Raw genomic sequence first — 19,472 nt, forward strand, 5'->3', positions numbered from 1 at the left:
CAAAGAGGAACAAGTTAGATATTTTATGCATTGCAATAAAACAACACCCGTTGCTTTTGTGCACAATGAAGAGATGTGGATTGTGCATAGACGAACGTTGTGAATGGAAGAATAACATATATGTAAAATGCACTTTACTGCATTAAAGAGCTAAACCCTTTGGTGCATTGACTAGATAACGTGTGTTGTTTCATTGCAATGCTTAAAATTTCTAACTTAGTCTTTTTTGCAATGAAAAGAAAAGATAAAACACGTGTGCTTTTCCATGCATTTCCATACTACAACTAATTCGTGTATTGACGAGAACACATCACTTGAGCGGTAGCTTTTATGCATTCAATAACTTACTCGTTCCTTTGTGCAATGAAGAGATATGTAATTAATGTGATTTGTAATTGAAGGGAAATAATTGCATTAGCTGTTACATTTCTGTGATGAAGAGAAATCGTTGCATTAGCTGTTTCCTTACAATGCACACAATAACTAACTCATTCCGTTGTTCAACGAAGACACAACATCCAACGTCTAACGTTGTGCATTAAATAATATGCACGCAATAACTATCTCTGTGCAATGCACGCAATAACTTTCTCTTGTGCAATGAAAAGAAAACACATACTATTTTTCATTGGATTGCATAACATATTTAACACTTTAGAATACTGTATCTTACTTACTGCAGAATTAATAAGGAATTATTGAAGAAGTAATCTTCCGTAACTACTTCTTCACTACTGTTAACTAAGGAAGATGTGTTAACTAATCAGTATGTAATATAATTTTATGATTGTGTTAAGTATCAGTTAGTTAATCAATAACTAATGAATTCTGTCATACCTCCTGAAGAACTATACTAATTATCTACTAATTAAGGTTCAAGAAAAATAACTAAGAAGTAACTACTGAACAGTCATACAAAACTAACCTCAGATTATTTGTATATTTTATATACAGTACTGTGTGTGTCTGTTTTCCTCAGCATAGAATGCCACTGAGTAAATTCATGTATTTGAGGCAACGACTAAAGGAAACTGAAAATATAGGGAACTTATTAGTAATTAATAAATAAGTATCAAATAATTCTGCAGGAATTACTTAGAAGCTGGAACAGTATTCTAAAGTGAAAATATAGGGAACCCATTAGTAATTAATAAAGAATTATCAAATAATTATCCAGGAATTAGGCGACTTATAATCTGAAACAGTCTTCTAAAGTGAAATATAAGGAACTTATTAGTAATTGATAAATAACTTTTAAATAGTTCTTCAGGAATTACTTAGAACCTGGAACAGAATTCTAAAGTGACAATACAGAGAAACAATTAGTAATTAATAAATAGTTATCAAATAATTATCTAGGAATTAGGCTAATTATAACCTGAAACAGTCTTCGAAAGTAAAAATATAAGGAACTTATTAGTAATTAATAAATAATTATTAGATAGTCCTTCAGGAAATACTTAGAACCTGAAACAGTATTCTAAAGTGACAATATGGGGAACCCATTAGTAATTAATAAAGAATTACCACATATATATATATATACATATATATATATATATATTAACGTAATCATCTAAACCTTTGTAAAATACACGACAATTACTTGTTTACATGATATCTTCCTTTATTTCAGATGAGAAGATTTTTTAATACAGCAACATTTTTATTTCGTTTTAACATGTATAATACTGTTTACATTTAAACTCATTTAACAAACATTTAAGAAGAAAAAAAAATACTTGACTCCATAACCTGCCCAAAACAGTGCACAGGTCTGAGAACAGATTTTAACATCTGATGTAAATAGATTTAGCTAGCTATAGGGTAACTGACATCGTGTCCTTGTATGTTGCCTTGAATAAAACAAAATGATTTAAAGCACAGTAATGATTTTATGGATTAAATGCACCAAATCAGCGGCGCTGAGAACTCTCCAGAGGAGGATGCAAATGCCCGCGCTCTTGCGTCACCAAATCACTGTCAAGTCAAGTCAAGTCACCTTTATTTATATAGCGCTTTTTACAATACAAATTGTTTCAAAGCAGCTTCACATAGATAACAGGAAAACAATGTTGTAATAGTATTGTTAAATTCAAAATTTGGCTAAATGTTAAATGTCCCCAACTAAGCAAGCCAAAAGCCAATGGCGACAAAGGCGAAGAGAGGTGAAAAAGGCAACAGTGGCAAGGAACCAAAACTCCATCAGGTGACAGAATGGAGAAAAAAACCTTGGGAGAACCCAGGCTCAGTGTATCGCGATATTGCCGGAACTTGAATGGTGCAAAGGAAGTTTAAAATGTGTAAGAACTAAGTATAATATTAAGGTGTAATATACATGATATGTTTTTGCTTATTTGCAGATCATAGCCTATAGGTAAATGTCTGCACTTATCTTTCTTATTAGTGCTGAAGAATGACAAACTGACTACTGTGTATGACTGTTAATTAATAGTTACTTCATAGTTATTTTTCTTGAACCTTAATTAATAGATAATTAATAGTAGTTCTTCAGGAGGTATGACAGAAATCATTATCTATTGATTAACTAACTGATACTTAACACAATCATAAAATTATATTACATTTACATACTGATTAGTTAACACATCTTCCTTAGTAGTTAACAGTAGTGACTTAAGTGTTAATAAAGAATTACCTATTAGTTCTTCATTAATTCCTTATTAGTTATGCAGTAAGATACAGTATTCTAAAGTGTTACCTTAACTTGTTCTTCGTTGCAATGAAAATACATAACGTGATTTTGCATGCATTTCTTTTTTTTTTTTTTTTTTTAATGTTTGCCCACAATAGAAAATAATTTACATTTACAGAATCAAAACAAAGTTCTATTTGTATTACAAGGTGTACACAACATAAAAGACAGTAATAATTGAAAAAAAATTAAAATAACTACACATAAACAAGGTCACATTGACTTAGCATCCTTTAGATTGGAAGTTAAGGGAGTTCCTTTATATAATCCCAAAGGGAGGACCATATGGACCAAAATCTGTCAGATTTTTTATGTTTATCGTAAGTGAGCTTTTCAAGTGGTAACCATGCAGCGATTTGTAATATCCACATTTTGAAGGATGGAGCCTGCGATGCAGACCAAAGTAACAAAATGCATTTTTTAGCAAAGTATACCAGTATCACAAATAGTGTTACTGCATCTTTTTTAAACAGAATGTTCACATTGAGATTTAATAGATACAAAGCTGGGGTCATATCGAAATGTAGTCCAAGAAGGTCTTCCATTACACTATGTACTTTCTTCCAGTATGACAAAATTATGTCACAGTGCCAAAAACAATGCATGAATGTACCTTTATCCTTATTGCACTTGAAACACAAGCCTGTAGCGTTGGTAAACATCTTCTTAATACGCATCGGCGTAAGATATATTCTATTAAAGAATTGGAAATTGAGCTCATGGATCCCAAGGGAGGTGCATTTAGGGTACACATTCTCACATACAACAGTCCAGTCATTCTCTTCAATGTTTTGACCAATGTCCTTCTCCCAGACTTCCTTCAGTCCCAGTAAGGTAGAGGTGCAATTACTAGACAAGATGTCATATGTCCTTGATATCGATCCCTTTAGACAGATGGGATTTAATAAAATGTCTTCAATCTCTGTTATGTCCATTCTTTACTCTCCTTTGTCTGTCTTTAGATTAAGAAAATGTCGCAACTGAAGATATTTGTAAAAATTTGACTTTGATAATTTATATTGCTCCACAATCTGTTGGAAAGACTTTAGAGTTCCCTCTGAGTATAGACAAGAAATCTGAGAGATTCCCAGTTTCAGCCATGACGAAAGCCCAATATTTTGTAATGTTAAAGGGAAATCAGGGTTGAAAGATAGTGGAGAAGATAGGGAAAGAAAGGCTGGTATTCTAAAATATGACTTAATATCTATCCAGGCTCGAAGAGTGTTTGATATGGTATAGTGTTCCGAAATATTTTTAAGCTTTGTATAGTTCTTAACAAATGGTAAAAATCTAATTGGTAGTGGAGAGCAAGTTGCTGCTTCTATATTATACCAGATAGAATTGGTCCTCTCACTACACCAACTAATCATATTTTTAATCTGGGCTGCCCAAAAATATAACTGAAGATTTGGCAAAGCAATTCCACCTTTGTCCTTTGGCTTCATAAGTTTGGACAAGTTGATCCGAGGCATTTTATTGTTCCAAATAAACTTTAAAAGGTGCTTATTGAAGTCTTTGAAAAATGAACTTTTTAAATAACTAGGAATAGATTGAAATAAATATAAAAGCTTGGGAAGGATATTCATTTTAATTACATTTATTCTCCCTAGAAATGAAATCGGAAGTGAACACCACGTTTTCAAATTGACCTTGATTTTTTCTATAAGAGGGTTATAATTATTTTTTACAAGATCGTTAAGTGAAGCTGTGATAAAAATACCAAGATATCTAAAGCCGTCGTGTGAAATTTGGAAAGGGGAGATTAATTTTAGGTGGTCTAAAGAGGGGATATTTAAAGGTAATGCAATGGATTTCGATAGATTTATTTTATAGCCAGAGAGACTACTATAGTAAGAAATACATTCCAACAATACAGGAATAGACTGGTCTGGTTTAAACATAAATATTAATACGTCGTCAGCATACAATGACACGCGATGATCTTGTCCTCCCACTGTAATGCCATGGAAATGTTTGCTCTGTCTAATAAGTTCTGCTAGAGGTTCAATGACTAGAGCGAAGAGCAAGGGTGAAAGGGGGCAACCCTGTCTTGTGCCTCTCCCTATACAGAATGGAGCTGATGTGAGACTGTTTGCAACGATTGCAGCCTTAGGATTGGAATAAAGCAACTTGACCCATCTGATAAAATTATCCCCGAAATTAAATTTCCCAAGAGTGGCAAACAAAAAGTCCCACTCAACTCTGTCGAAAGCTTTTTCAGCATCGAGGGAGAGAACAAGTGAAGGGTGTCTTTCCTTTTGAACAAAGTTAATAATATTTAACAGTCTGCGTATATTATCAGTGCCGTAACGCGATTTCACAAACCGCGCCTGATCTGGTTTAACAATCTTAGGTATTATGCTCTCCAGCCTACATGCCAGAACTTTAGCCAGTATTTTTGAGTCTGTATTGAGGAGACTTATTGGCCTATATGATGTACAGTCTTGTGGGTCTTTGTCCTTCTTTAGTATTAGGCAGATATTTGCAGTTTTCCATGTTTCAGGCATTATACCTTGATCTAACGCAGCACGTAAAGCAGGCATAAAAATATTAGAAAGCTCAGGCCAAAATAATTTATAAAATTCCGGGGGGAAACCGTCAGGCCCTGGTGATTTATTAGATGGCATTGAATGTATTGCTGCCAAGACCTCTTCTGAAGTTATAGAAGAGTTAAGATAAATTTGGTCTTCATCTGAAATAACTGGGAGAGAAATATTATTAAAAAAGGTTTCAAAATCTAATTGTGTAGCATTGTTTTGTGAACAATATAGTGATTCATAATAAGTTCGAAATGCATCATTTATAAGCGCAGGATCAAATGTAGTGATGCCATCTGACATTCTTAGAGATTTAATTATTCTCTCAGAATTATTCTTTTTTATCTGATATGCTAACAGTCTACTCGATTTGTTTGCATACTCATGATAATTTTGTTTGGAAAGAAAAAGTAATTTTTTTATATGATTGGTATGATCAAGATTGAGTTCAGCTCTAGCATGGCATAAAGCAGACCAGTTGGTTTGAGTGGGAGTTGTGCTATGTAAACGTTCTAATTTTTTTACTTCCCCTTCCAATTCTTGTCGTTTAGATATCATGGCTTTTTTATGTGCAGCTGTGTAGGAAATAATGTATCCCCGGATTGTAGCCTTAGCTGCATCCCATAATACAGCAGGGGTAACGGGTGAGTTTTTATTATCTGACCAATAGTTTTTTATTGAATCTCTAACTACATTACAAAATTTGGGGTCCGACAACATAGACGAATTCAGTTTCCATTCCTTACTTCTTGTTGTCGGAGTTCCTAATGTAATATCTATCTGAACGGGAGCATGATCTGAAATAGCAATTGAGCCAATTTTACTGAAAGATGTAAGATTCAAAGAAGTGTTTGGGATGAAAATATAATCAATTCTAGAGTACGAACCATGGGGGTTGGAGTAAAATGTATAGTCTCTACTAAGAGGGTTCATTTCTCTCCAGCTATCAATCAAACCAGTCTCTTTGCACAATTTTTTAAGAACCAATGAGGATCTAGGGTTGACTAGAGTGCCTGATGAGGATTTATCCAATTTCTCATCCATCACGCAATTAAAGTCTCCAGCGCAGACTCCCAGTCCTTTACAGTGTTCATTGAATAACAAAATCATTTTGGATATAAATTTGGGAGAATCTTCATTTGGCGCGTAAACATTTAACATAGTAATATGCTGACCAAATATTAATCCTGTGACCAAAATAAATCTACCTTCTGGGTCTCTAATTTGATCTTCAAGGATAAATGGCAAGTGTTTACTAATTAAAATAATCGTTCCTCTTTTCCTGGGGTTAGCTGCGCATGAAGAATAATATACTTGACCCACCCAATCCCGATTCAATTTCAGATGTTCACTATCCGATAGATGCGTTTCTTGAAGCATGGCAATTGTGGTTCTTTCTTTTTTAAGGAATGTCAGTATTTTTTTCCTTTTAACCACATGTCCTAATCCCTTAACATTCCATGTCATAAATCTAATTGGGCTCTGCATGATAGTAAGGTGTGACCAAATAATAAGCTGAGCATGCATTTCTTTTTTAAAAAACTAATTTGTTTGTGCAAAGACGAGAAAACATCACATGAGCTGTCGCTTTACAGTGCATATAATACTTGCGAAAGCGCATGCATATATTTTCTTTTCATTGCAAAGAGGAACAAGTTAGATATTTTATGCTTTGCAATAAAACAACACCCGTTGCTTTTGTGCAATGAAGAGATGTGGATTGAACGTTTCATGAAGCATAAAACAACTACCTCATTCCGATGTGCATTGAAGAGATAGCCTTTTAAAAAGTTGCAAGAAAGAACTAACATCTGTACAAAGAAAAAAGATAACATATGCTTTTCGCTTAACATTATATATTACTCAGACATCAGAAGACATTATGCATTGTAACACCTGCTTTCGCATGCTTTTCGACACTACAACTAACTTTAAAAGCAGCCCATTCTCACTCCCAAGGCGTCACCTAACTGACGCCTTGGGAAGCATTTGGACATGCTTCAATATCTGACGCTTTAGGCGGAAGGGCGCCTAAAACGTCAAATATTGAAGCATGGTCAAAGGTGACGCCTTGGGGTGAGAATGCGTTGTTAAAAGTTGTGTGACTGAAAGAAAATCATTGCATTAGTTGTGGCCCACGAGTGCTAGGTCTCGAACTTTCTCATAGACTTCTGGTGTCTGAGTCAAATCCTAAGCCATATAGAATGTCCACATCTGACCAACTGAACTCATTTCTGGTCAAAGGGTCCTCAAAAGGTTTTAAAACATAGAAACTTTTAGACTCCTGATGTTATATAAGCTATAGATAGGTCCCTTTAACATACTGAACATAGTTCTGCCCCTCAAGTACTAGATCTTAAACTTTCTTAACATACTCACTGACTCCTTTTGATGTTACTGAAGCCATACAAGACCTTATTCCACCTACTGAACATATGGCTATATGGATTGTTTGTACCTGTCCTATGTAACTCGTTTCTGGTCAAAGGGTACTTGATCATCAGGTGACTATACATTGATATTTACTAATGATGTTTTATGAGCAAGAAGATATTTGACCGACATATTTCTGGCCCACGATGTTACTGAAGCCATAGTTCAATAGTCCTTATTTTACCTAATGAACCATATTTTCCATATTTACCTAATTAGCCATATGGATTGTTTATATCTGACCTATTGCTCCATTCTGGTCATAAAACATTGATATGTACTAATGATGTTTTATGAGCAGGAAGATATTTACCTCCTGAACATACCTGTTCATAGGGCCCACGAGTACCTGATTTTGAAATTTCTATACATACTAATAGACTACTTCTGATGCTTTCTAGGCCATATAGAATGTCCATATCTGAACTATTGAGCTCATTTCTGGTAAAAGGGTCCTCAAAAGTTTTTAAACAAGAGACACTTTTAGACTCCTTCTGCAACCACCCGGTTGCATACCATAGTAACCACCTAAAACAACCTAGCAACCACCCAGAATACACTAGCAACTACCTAGCAACCACCCAGAACATCATAGCAACCGCCTAGCAACCACCCGGAACACCGTTGCAACCACCCAGAAAACCCTAGTAACCTGAATGTGAGATTTGCCACTGCAAGCACCACTTCACATTTTCTTCTAGAACTGTATCATAAATGTGTATCATACATTTTCCTTTGAAAATTGACCTATGTATAGCTAATATAACATCAGAAGGAGTCTATACGTTTATATTGTTATGGTAAAAGGTTCCTCAAAAGGTTTCAAACAATATAAACTGATAGACTCAACAGCTATAAATCAATGTTATATTAATTATACATAGGTCAAATTTTGACCTCCAGGAACACATTTATGTGAAGTGGTGACTGAAGTGGCAAATCTCACCACCCGGTTTTTAGGGTGTTCTGGATTGTTGCTACGGTGTTCTGGGTGGTTAATAGGCAGTTGTTATGGTATTCTGGGTGGTTGCTGGGGTGTTGCTAGGTGTTGCTAGGGTGTTGCTAAGGTGTTCTGGGTGGTTGATATGAGGTTGCCAGGGTGTTCTGAGTGGTTGCTAAGTGGTTGCTAGGGTGTTCTGGTTTGTTGCTATTGTGTTCTGGGTGGTTGCTAGGCGGTTGATAGGGTGTTGCTAGGGTGTTCTTGGTGGTTGCTATGGTGTTGCTAGGGTATTATGGATGGTTTCTTGGTTGTTTTAGGTGGTTGCTATGGTATTCTGGGTGGTTGCTATGGTGTTACTAGGTGGTTGGTACTGTTCACATATTGTTACTATAGAGTTTTTATAATTTTTTTGGCATGATTTAGCACTTAACTAATCGATTATTGTATTACATTATATAAGTTTATATTGTTTGAAACCTTTTGAAGAACCTTTGACCAGAAATGAGTTCAATAGGTCAGATATGGACTTCTCTTTGGCTTAGGAAGACATAGGTCAATTTCTGACCTCCAGGAACACATTCATGGCCCACAGGTACTTGATCTGTGGGTTAATATACCGAGAGATTTACTTCTCATGATGTCATTTCAGGCAGACAGATATTTGACCTACTGAACATATTTCTGGCCCAAAAGTACTTGATCTTGAACTTTCCATACATACTCATAGACTCCAACAGATGATTCCTAAGCCATAGAGAAGTCCATATCTGACCTGTTGAACTCATTTCTGGTCAAAGGTTCCTCAAAAGGTTTTAAACAATATAAACTTATAGACTCCTTATGTTATATTAGCTATACATAGGTCAATTTTTGACCTCCAGGAACACATTTATGGCACACTTCCAGAAAAAAATGTGAAGTTGTGCTTGAAGTGGCAAATCTCACCACCCGGTTGCTAGGGTGTTCTGGATTGTTGCTACGGTGTTCTGGGTGGTTGCTATGCAGTTGTTAGGGTATTCTTGGTGGTTTCTGTGGTGTTGCTAGGCAGTTGCCAGGGTGTTCTGGGGGGTTGCTAGGGTGTTGGTAGGTGGTTGACCTGGTTGCTAGGTGGTGTTCTGGTTTGTTGCTATTGTGTTCTGGGTGGTTGCTACGGTGTTGGTAGGTGGTTGCTAGGGTGTTCTGAGTGGTTGCTAGGGTGTTGCTAAGGTGTTGTGGGTGGTTGCAAGGCGGTTGCTATTGTGTTGCTAGGGTGTTCTGGGTGGTAGCTATGGTGTTGCTAGGGTATTCTGGGTGGTTGCTAGGTTGTTTTAAGTTACTATGGTATTCTGGGTGGTTGCTATGGTGTTACTTAGTTGTTGGTAGTGTTCACATATTACTATAGAGTTTTTATAATGTTTTTGGCATGATGAGTTCAATGAGTTCAATATATCAGATAAGGACTTCTCTATGGCTTAGGAAGACATAGCTACATTTTTGATCTCCAGGAAAATTTTCTGGCCCAAAAGTACTTGATCTTGAACTTTCCATACATACTCATAGACTCCAACAGATGCTTCCTAAGCCATGGAGAAGTCCATATCTGACCTATTGAACTCATTTCTCGTCAAGGGATCCTCAAAAGGTTTCAAACAATATAAACTTCCTTCTGATGTTATTTTAGCTAAACATAGGTCTATTTTTGACCTCCAGGAACACATTTATTGCCCACGAATACTTATTCGTGGGTTATATAATGAGAGATTTACTAGCAACCACCTAGCAACACCCTAGCAACCACCCAGAACACCTTAGCAACCACCCAGAATTCCCTAGCAACCGCATAGCAACACCAGAGCAATCAACCAGAATACCCTAACAACCGCCTAGCAACCACCCAGAACACCTTAACAACCCAGAACACCGTAGCAACCGGGTGGTGAGATTTGCAACTTCAAGCACCACTTCAAGGAAATGTGCCATAATATGTTCCTGGTGGTCAAAAATTGACCTATGTATAGCTAATATAACATAAAAGTCTATATTATATTGTTTAAAAACTTTTGAGGAACCTTTGACCTGAAATGAGTTCAATAGGTCAGATATGGACTTCTCTATGGCTTAGGAAGCATCTGTTGGAGTCTATGAGTATGTATGGAAAGTTCGAGATCAAGTACTTTTGAGCCAAAAATATGTTCAGTGGGTCGAATATCTGTCTGGCTGAAATGACATCATGAGTAGTAAATCTCTCTGAATATTAACCCACAGATCAAGTACCCGTAGGCCATAAATGTGTTCCTGGAGGTCAAAAATTTACCTAGCTAATATAACATCAGAAGGAGTCTATAAGTTTTATTGTTATGGTAAAAGGGTCCTCAAAAGGTTATAAACAATATAAACTTGTGAACTGTAATACAATAATCGATTAGTTAAGTGCTAAATCATGCCAAAAACATTATAAAAACTCTGTAGTTAGAATATGTGAACACTACCAACCACCTAATAACCCCATTGCAACCACCCAGTAACTAGTAACCACCTAAAACACCCTAGCAACCACCCAGAACACCCCGGCAACCGCCTAGAAACACCCTAGCAACCACCCAGAACACCTTAGCAACCACCCAGAATACCCTAGCAACCGCATAGCAACACCATAGCAACCACCAAAAATAGTGCTATGTATTTTTGCCATGTAATAGCACAAATTGATCTATGTATAGCTAATGTAACATCAGGAGTCTATAAGTTTATATTAATTAAAACCTTTTGAGGAACCTTTGACCAGAATTGAGTTCAATAGGTCATATATGTACTTCTCTATGGCTTAGGAAGCATCTGTTGGAGTCTGTTTGGAGTATATATGGAAAGTTCAAGATCAAGTACTTTTGGGCCAGAAACATGTTCAGTAGGTCAAATATTTGTCTGGCTGAAATGACATCATGAGAAGTAAATCTCTCGGTATATTAACCCACAGATCAAGGACCCGTGGGCCATAAAAGTGTTCCTGGAGGTCAAAAATTGACCTATGTAATATAACATCGGAAGGGGTCTATAAGTTTATATCGTTTTAAACTTTTTGAGGAACCTTTGACCAGAAATTAGTTCAAAAGGTCAGATATGCACTTTTCCATGGCTTAGGAAGCATCTATTGGAGTCTATGAGTATGTATGGAAAGTTCAAGATCAAGTACTTTTGGGCCAGAAACATGTTCAGTAGGTCAAATATCTGTCTGGCTGAAATAACATCATGAGAAGGATCAATTAATTACCCATAGGCTAGAAATATGTTCAGTAGGTCAAAAAGGAACCTATGAATCAGATTGAGTCTATCAGTTGATATTATTTAAAAACTTTTGAGGAAACATAGCCCAGAAATTTGTTCAATAGGTCAGATATGGACTTTTCTATGGCTTAGAATCAAGAGCCAGAAATATGTTCACTAGGACAAAAAGGAACCTATCTATAGCTTATAAATCATCAAAAGTCAATAAGTTAATATTTATTAAAACCTTTGAGGACCCTTTGACTCTTTCGCATGGATTCTACTACTAATTCTTTTGTGCACTGATGAAAAAACATCACTTGAGCGGTCGTGCAATGCAGTAACTTACTCGTTCCTTTGTGCAACAAAGAGATGTGTAATGCATGTGTTTTGTAACAAGGGAAATAATTGCATTAGTTGTTGCATTTCTGTGATGAAGAGAAATCGTTGCCATTAGCTGTTTCCTTACAACGCATGCAATAACTAACTCATTCGGTTGTTCAACGAAAACACATCTAACGTCTAACGTTGTGCATTAAAGAATATGCACGCAATAACTAACATGTTTCTCTGTGCAATGAAAAGAAAACACCTAATATGTTTCATTTGATTGCATCTAACTTGTTCTTCGTGCGATGAAAAGACATAACGTGATATTTTCTCGTCTGTGCACAACTAGTTTGTAAAGTAAAAATGCATGCGAAAGCACATGCATACATTTTCTTTTCATTGCAAAGAGGAACAAGCTCGATGTTTCATACATTGCAATAAAACAACACGCGTTGCTTTGTGCAATGAAGAAATGTTGATTGTGCATGAAGAACGTTGTGCATTCAAAAATAATGTAAATATATGTCAAAAATATATGTAATTTGCACTTTATGGCATTGAAGAACTAAACCCTTCCTGATTGCTTTGACTGGATAACGTGTGTTGTTTCATTACAATGCTTACATTTTCTAAATTATTCTTCTTTGCAATGAAAAGAAAAGATAAAACACGCGTGCTTTTCCATGCATTTCCATTCTACAACCAATTAATTTGTGTTTTGACGAGAAAACATCACAAGAGCGATCGCTTTACAATGCATACACTAACTTGTTCCTTTGTTCAACGAAGAGATTTGCAATTCTTGTGCTTTATGATTGCATTGCACATGCACGCAATAACTAACCTCTGTCCAATGAAAAGAAAACTCCTAAGATGTGTTTCATGGTTTCATTGCATTGCATGACATATCTAACTTGTTCCTCGTTATGCATATGCACGCAATAACTAACCTCTGTGCAATGAAAAGAAAACAACTAAGATGTGTTTCATCGCATTGCATGACATATCTAACTTGTTCCTCGTTATGCATATGCACGCAATAACTAACCTCTGTGCAATGAAAAGAAAACGCATAAGATGTGTTTCATTGCATTGCATGATAGATATAACTTGTTTCTCGTTATGCTTATGCACGCAATAACTAACTCTGTGCAATGAAAAGAAAACACCTAACACGTATTTCAGTGCATTGCATGACATATCTAACTTGTTCCTCGTTATGCATATGCACGCAATAACTAAACTCTTTGCAAATAAAAGAAAACACCTAAGATGTGTTTCATTGCATCGCATGATAGATATAACTTTTTTCTCGTTATGCACATGCATGCAATAACTAATGACATATTATGATGAGCATGATATGATGTGCATGACATATCTAACTTGTTCCTCGTTATGCTTATGCACGCAAAAACTAACCTCTGTGCAGTGAAAAGCAAACACCTAAAATGTGTTTCAGTGCATTGCATGACATATCTAACTTGTTTCTCGTTATGCATATGCACGCAATAACTAACCTCTATGCAATGAAAAGAAAACACCTAAGATGTATTTCAGTGCATTGCATGACATATCTAACTTGTTCCTCGTTATGCATATGCACGCAATAACTAACTCTGCGCAGTGAAAAGAAAACACCTAAGATGTATTTCAGTGCATTGCATGACATATCTAACTTGTTCCTCGTTATGCTTATGCACGCAAAAACTAACCTCTGTGCAGTGAAAAGGAAACACCTAAGATGTGTTTCAGTGCATTGCATGACATATCTAACTTGTTTCTCGTTCTGCATATGCACGCAATAACTAACCTCTATGCAATGAAAAGAAAACACCTAAGATGTATTTCAGTGCATTGCATGACATATCTAACTTGTTCCTCGTTATGCATATGCACGCAATAACTTATTCTGTGCAATGAAAAGATAACACCTAAGATGTGTTTCATTGCATTGCATGACCTGTCTAACTTGTTCCTCGTTATGCATTTGCACGCAATAACTAACCTCTGTGCAATGAAAAGATAACACCTAAGATGTGTTTCATTGCATTGCATGACCTATCTAACTTGTTCCTCGTTATGCATATGCACGCAATAACTAACCTCTGTGCAAATAAAAGAAAACACCTAAGATGTGTTTCATTGCATTGCATGATAGATATAACTTGTTTCTCGTTATGCATATGCACGCAATAACTAACTCTGTGCAATGAAAAGAAAACACCTAACACGTGTTTCAGTGCCTTGCATGACATATCTAACTTGTTCCTCGTTATGCATATGCACGCAATAACTAACCTCTGTGCAAATAAAAGAAAACACCTAAGATGTGTTTCATTGCATTGCATGATAGATATAACTTGTTTCTCGTTATGCATATGCACGCAATAACTAACTCTGTGCAATGAAAAGATAATACCTAAGATGTGTTTCATTGCATTGCATGACCTATCTAACTTGTTCCTCGTTATGCATATGCACGCAATAACTAACCTCTGTGCAAATAAAAGAAAACACCTAAGATGTGTTTCATTGCATTGCATGATAGATATAACTTGTTTCTCGTTATGCATATGCACGCAATAACTAACTCTGTGCAATGAAAAGATAATACCTAAGATGTGTTTCATTGCATTGCATGACCTATCTAACTTGTTCCTCGTTATGCATTTGCACGCAATAACTTATTCTGTGCAATGAAAAGATAACACCTAAGATGTGTTTCATTGCATTGCATGACCTGTCTAACTTGTTCCTCGTTATGCATTTGCACGCAATAACTAACCTCTGTGCAATGAAAAGATAACACCTAAGATGTGTTTCATTGCATTGCATGACCTATCTAACTTGTTCCTCGTTATGCATATGCACGCAATAACTAACCTCTGTGCAAATAAAAGAAAACACCTAAGATGTGTTTCATTGCATTGCATGATAGATATAACTTGTTTCTCGTTATGCATATGCACGCAATAACTAACTTTGTGCAATGAAAAGAAAACACCTAACACGTGTTTCAGTGCCTTGCATGACATATCTAACTTGTTCCTCGTTATGCATATGCACGCAATAACTAACCTCTTTGCAAATAAAAGAAAACACCTAAGATGTGTTTCATTGCATTGCATGATAGATATAACTTGTTTCTCGTTATGCATATGCACGCAATAACTAACCTCTATGCAATGAAAAGAAAACACCTAAGATGTATTTCAGTGCATTGCATGACATATCTAACTTGTTCCTCGTTATGCATATGCACGCAATAACTAACTCTGCGCAGTGAAAAGAAAACACCTAAGATGTATTTCAGTGCATTGCATGACATATCTAACTTGTTCCTCGTTATGCTTATGCACGCAAAAACTAACCTCTGTGCAGTGAAAAGGAAACACCTAAGATGTGTTTCAGTGCATTGCATGACATATCTAACTTGTTCCTCGTTCTGCATATGCACGCAATAACTAACTCTGTGCAATGAAAAGAAAAGACCTAAGATGTATTTCAGTGAATTGCATGACATATCTAACTTGTTCCTCGTTATGCATATGCACGCAATAACTAACTCTGTGCAATGAAAAGATAACACCTAAGATGTGTTTCATTGCATTGCATGACCTGTCTAACTTGTTCCTCGTTATGCATTTGCACGCAATAACTAACCTCTGTGCAATGAAAAGATAATACCTAAGATGTGTTTCATTGCATTGCATGACCTATCTAACTTGTTCCTCGTTATGCATATGCACGCAATAACTAACCTCTGTGCAAATAAAAGAAAACCCCTAAGATGTGTTTCATTGCATTGCATGATAGATATAACTTGTTTCTCGTTATGCATATGCACGCAATAACTAACTCTGTGCAATGAAAAGAAAACACCTAACACGTGTTTCAGTGCCTTGCATGACATATCTAACTTGTTCCTCGTTATGCATATGCACGCAATAACTAACATCTGTGCAATGAAAAGAAAACACCTAAGATGTGTTTCATCGCATTGCATGGTAGATATAACTTGTTTCTCGTTATGCATATGCACGCAATAACTAACGTAAGTGCAATGAAAAGAAAACACCTAAGATGTGTTTCATCGCATTGCATGACATATCTAACTTGTTCATCGTTATGCATATGCACGCAATAACTAACCTCTGTGCAAATAAAAGAAAACACCTAAGATGTGTTTCATTGCATTGCATGATAGATATAACTTGTTTCTCGTTATGCATATGCACGCAATAACTAACTCTGTGCAATGAAAAGATAATACCTAAGATGTGTTTCATTGCATTGCATGACCTATCTAACTTGTTCCTCGTTATGCATATGCACGCAATAACTAACCTCTGTGCAAATAAAAGAAAACACCTAAGATGTGTTTCATTGCATTGCATGATAGATATAACTTGTTTCTCGTTATGCATATGCACGCAATAACTAACTCTGTGCAATGAAAAGATAATACCTAAGATGTGTTTCATTGCATTGCATGACCTATCTAACTTGTTCCTCGTTATGCATATGCACGCAATAACTAACCTCTGTGCAAATAAAAGAAAACACCTAAGATGTGTTTCATCGCATTGCATGGTAGATATAACTTGTTTCTCGTTATGCATATGCACGCAATAACTAACTCTGTGCAATGAAAAGAAAAGACCTAAGATGTATTTCAGTGCATTGCATGACATATCTAACTTGTTCCTCGTTATGCATATGCACGCAATAACTAACTCTGTGCAATGAAAAGATAACACCTAAGATGTGTTTCATTGCATTGCATGACCTGTCTAACTTGTTCCTCGTTATGCATTTGCACGCAATAACTAACCTCTGTGCAATGAAAAGATAATACCTAAGATGTGTTTCATTGCATTGCATGACCTATCTAACTTGTTCCTCGTTATGTATATGCACGCAATAACTAACCTCTGTGCAAATAAAAGAAAACCCCTAAGATGTGTTTCATTGCATTGCATGATAGATATAACTTGTTTCTCGTTATGCATATGCACGCAATAACTAACTCTGTGCAATGAAAAGAAAACACCTAACACGTGTTTCAGTGCCTTGCATGACATATCTAACTTGTTCCTCGTTATGCATATGCACGCAATAACTAACATCTGTGCAATGAAAAGAAAACACCTAAGATGTGTTTCATCGCATTGCATGGTAGATATAACTTGTTCCTCGTTATGCATATGCACGCAATAACTAACCTCTGTGCAAATAAAAGAAAACACCTAAGATGTGTTTCATCGCATTGCATGGTAGATATAACTTGTTTCTCGTTATGCATATGCACGCAATAACTAACGTAAGTGCAATGAAAAGAAAACACCTAAGATGTGTTTCATCGCATTGCATGACCTGTCTAACTTGTTCCTCGTTATGCATATGCACGCAATAACTTATTCTGTGCAATGAAAAGATAACACCTAAGATGTGTTTCATTGCATTGCATGACCTGTCTAACTTGTTCCTCGTTATGCATTTGCACGCAATAACTAACCTCTGTGCAATGATAACACCTAAGATGTGTTTCATTGCATTGCATGACCTATCTAACTTGTTCCTCGTTATGCATATGCACGCAATAACTAACCTCTGTGCAAATAAAAGAAAACACCTAAGATGTGTTTCATTGCATTGCATGATAGATATAACTTGTTTCTCGTTATGCATATGCACGCAATAACTAACATCTGTGCAATGAAAGAAAACACCTAAGATGTGTTTCATCGCATTGCATGGTAGATATAACTTGTTTCTCGTTATGAATATGCACGCAATAACTAACATCTGTGCATTGAAAAGAAAACACCTAAGATGTGTTTCAGTGCATTACATAACTTATCTAACTTGTTCCTCGTTATGCTTATGCACGCAAAAACTAACCTCTGTGCAATGAAAAGAAAACACCTAAGATGTGTTTCATTGCATTGCATGGTAGATATAACTTGTTTCTCGTTATGCATATGCACACAATTACTAACTTCTTTGCAATGAAAAGAAAACACCTAAGATGTGTTTCCTTGCATTACATAACTTATCTAACTTGTTCCTTGTTGCAATGAAAAGATAGAACGTGATTTTGCATGCATTTCTATTTTACAAACTAATTTATTTGTGCACAGACAAGAAAACATCACATGAGCTGTCGCTTTACAGTGCATAGTATAGCTATTGAGCTCATTTCTGGTAAAAGGGTCCTTAAAGGTTTTTAAACAATAAAAGCTTATAGACACCTGTTGATGACATATAAGCTATATATTTTCAAATAGGAATATATTCCTATTTGACCTACTGAGCATAGTTCTGGCCCACGAGTACTAGATCTTAAACTTTCTAAACATGCTCATTGGCTCCTTTTGATGTTACTGAAGTCATACAAGAGTCCTTATTTTACCTAATGAACACATTAGCCATATGGATTGTTTATATCTGACCCATTGAACTCATTTTTGGTCAAAGGGTACTTGATCATTAGGTTACTAAACATTGATATTTACTACTTATGACGTAATATATAAAATATGAGCAGGAAGACATTTGACCGACTGAACATGTATCTGTCCCACGAGTAACTGATATTATATAGACTACTTCTTATGCTACTTCTTAGACTACTTCCTAGGCCTAGAGGTTCCTCTTTGACCCTCAAACATAGTCCTGGCCGACGAGTACTAGGTCCTGAACTTTTTATAAATTCTCATAGACTCCTTTTGATGCTTCTTAAGCCATATAGAATGTCCATATCTTAAGTATTTAACTCATGTCTGGTCAAAGGGTCCTCAAAAGTTTTTAAACAAGAAAAACTTTTAGACTTCTTCTGATATCACATGAGCTATAGATAGGTTCCTTTTTGACCTACTGAACATTTGAACGTTCTAAACATACTTATTAACTCCTTTTGATGTTACTGAAGCCACACAAGAGTCCTACTGAACATATTTCTGGCTAAAGTGTTCTTTGAAAATCAGGATGACCTCTTATCATGTTATTTTAGCCAGACAGATATTTGACCTACAGACTACATTTCTTGCCCATGTGTACTTGATCTTGAACTTTCTACATACTCTACATAGACTCCTTATGATGGTTCAAAGGCCATATAGAATTGTCCACATCTGACCTATTGAAATTATTTCTGAAAAACTTATGGACTCCTTTTGATGATATATAAATCAATTGCCAAAAACATTGTAAAAACTCTATGGTAATTTGGACACTACCAACCACCTAGAAACACCATAGGAACCACACA

Source organism: Pimephales promelas, chromosome 24 (assembly GCF_988280905.1).
Source record: "Pimephales promelas chromosome 24, fPimPro1.hap1.1, whole genome shotgun sequence".
Taxonomy (NCBI): Eukaryota; Metazoa; Chordata; class Actinopteri; order Cypriniformes; family Leuciscidae; genus Pimephales; species Pimephales promelas.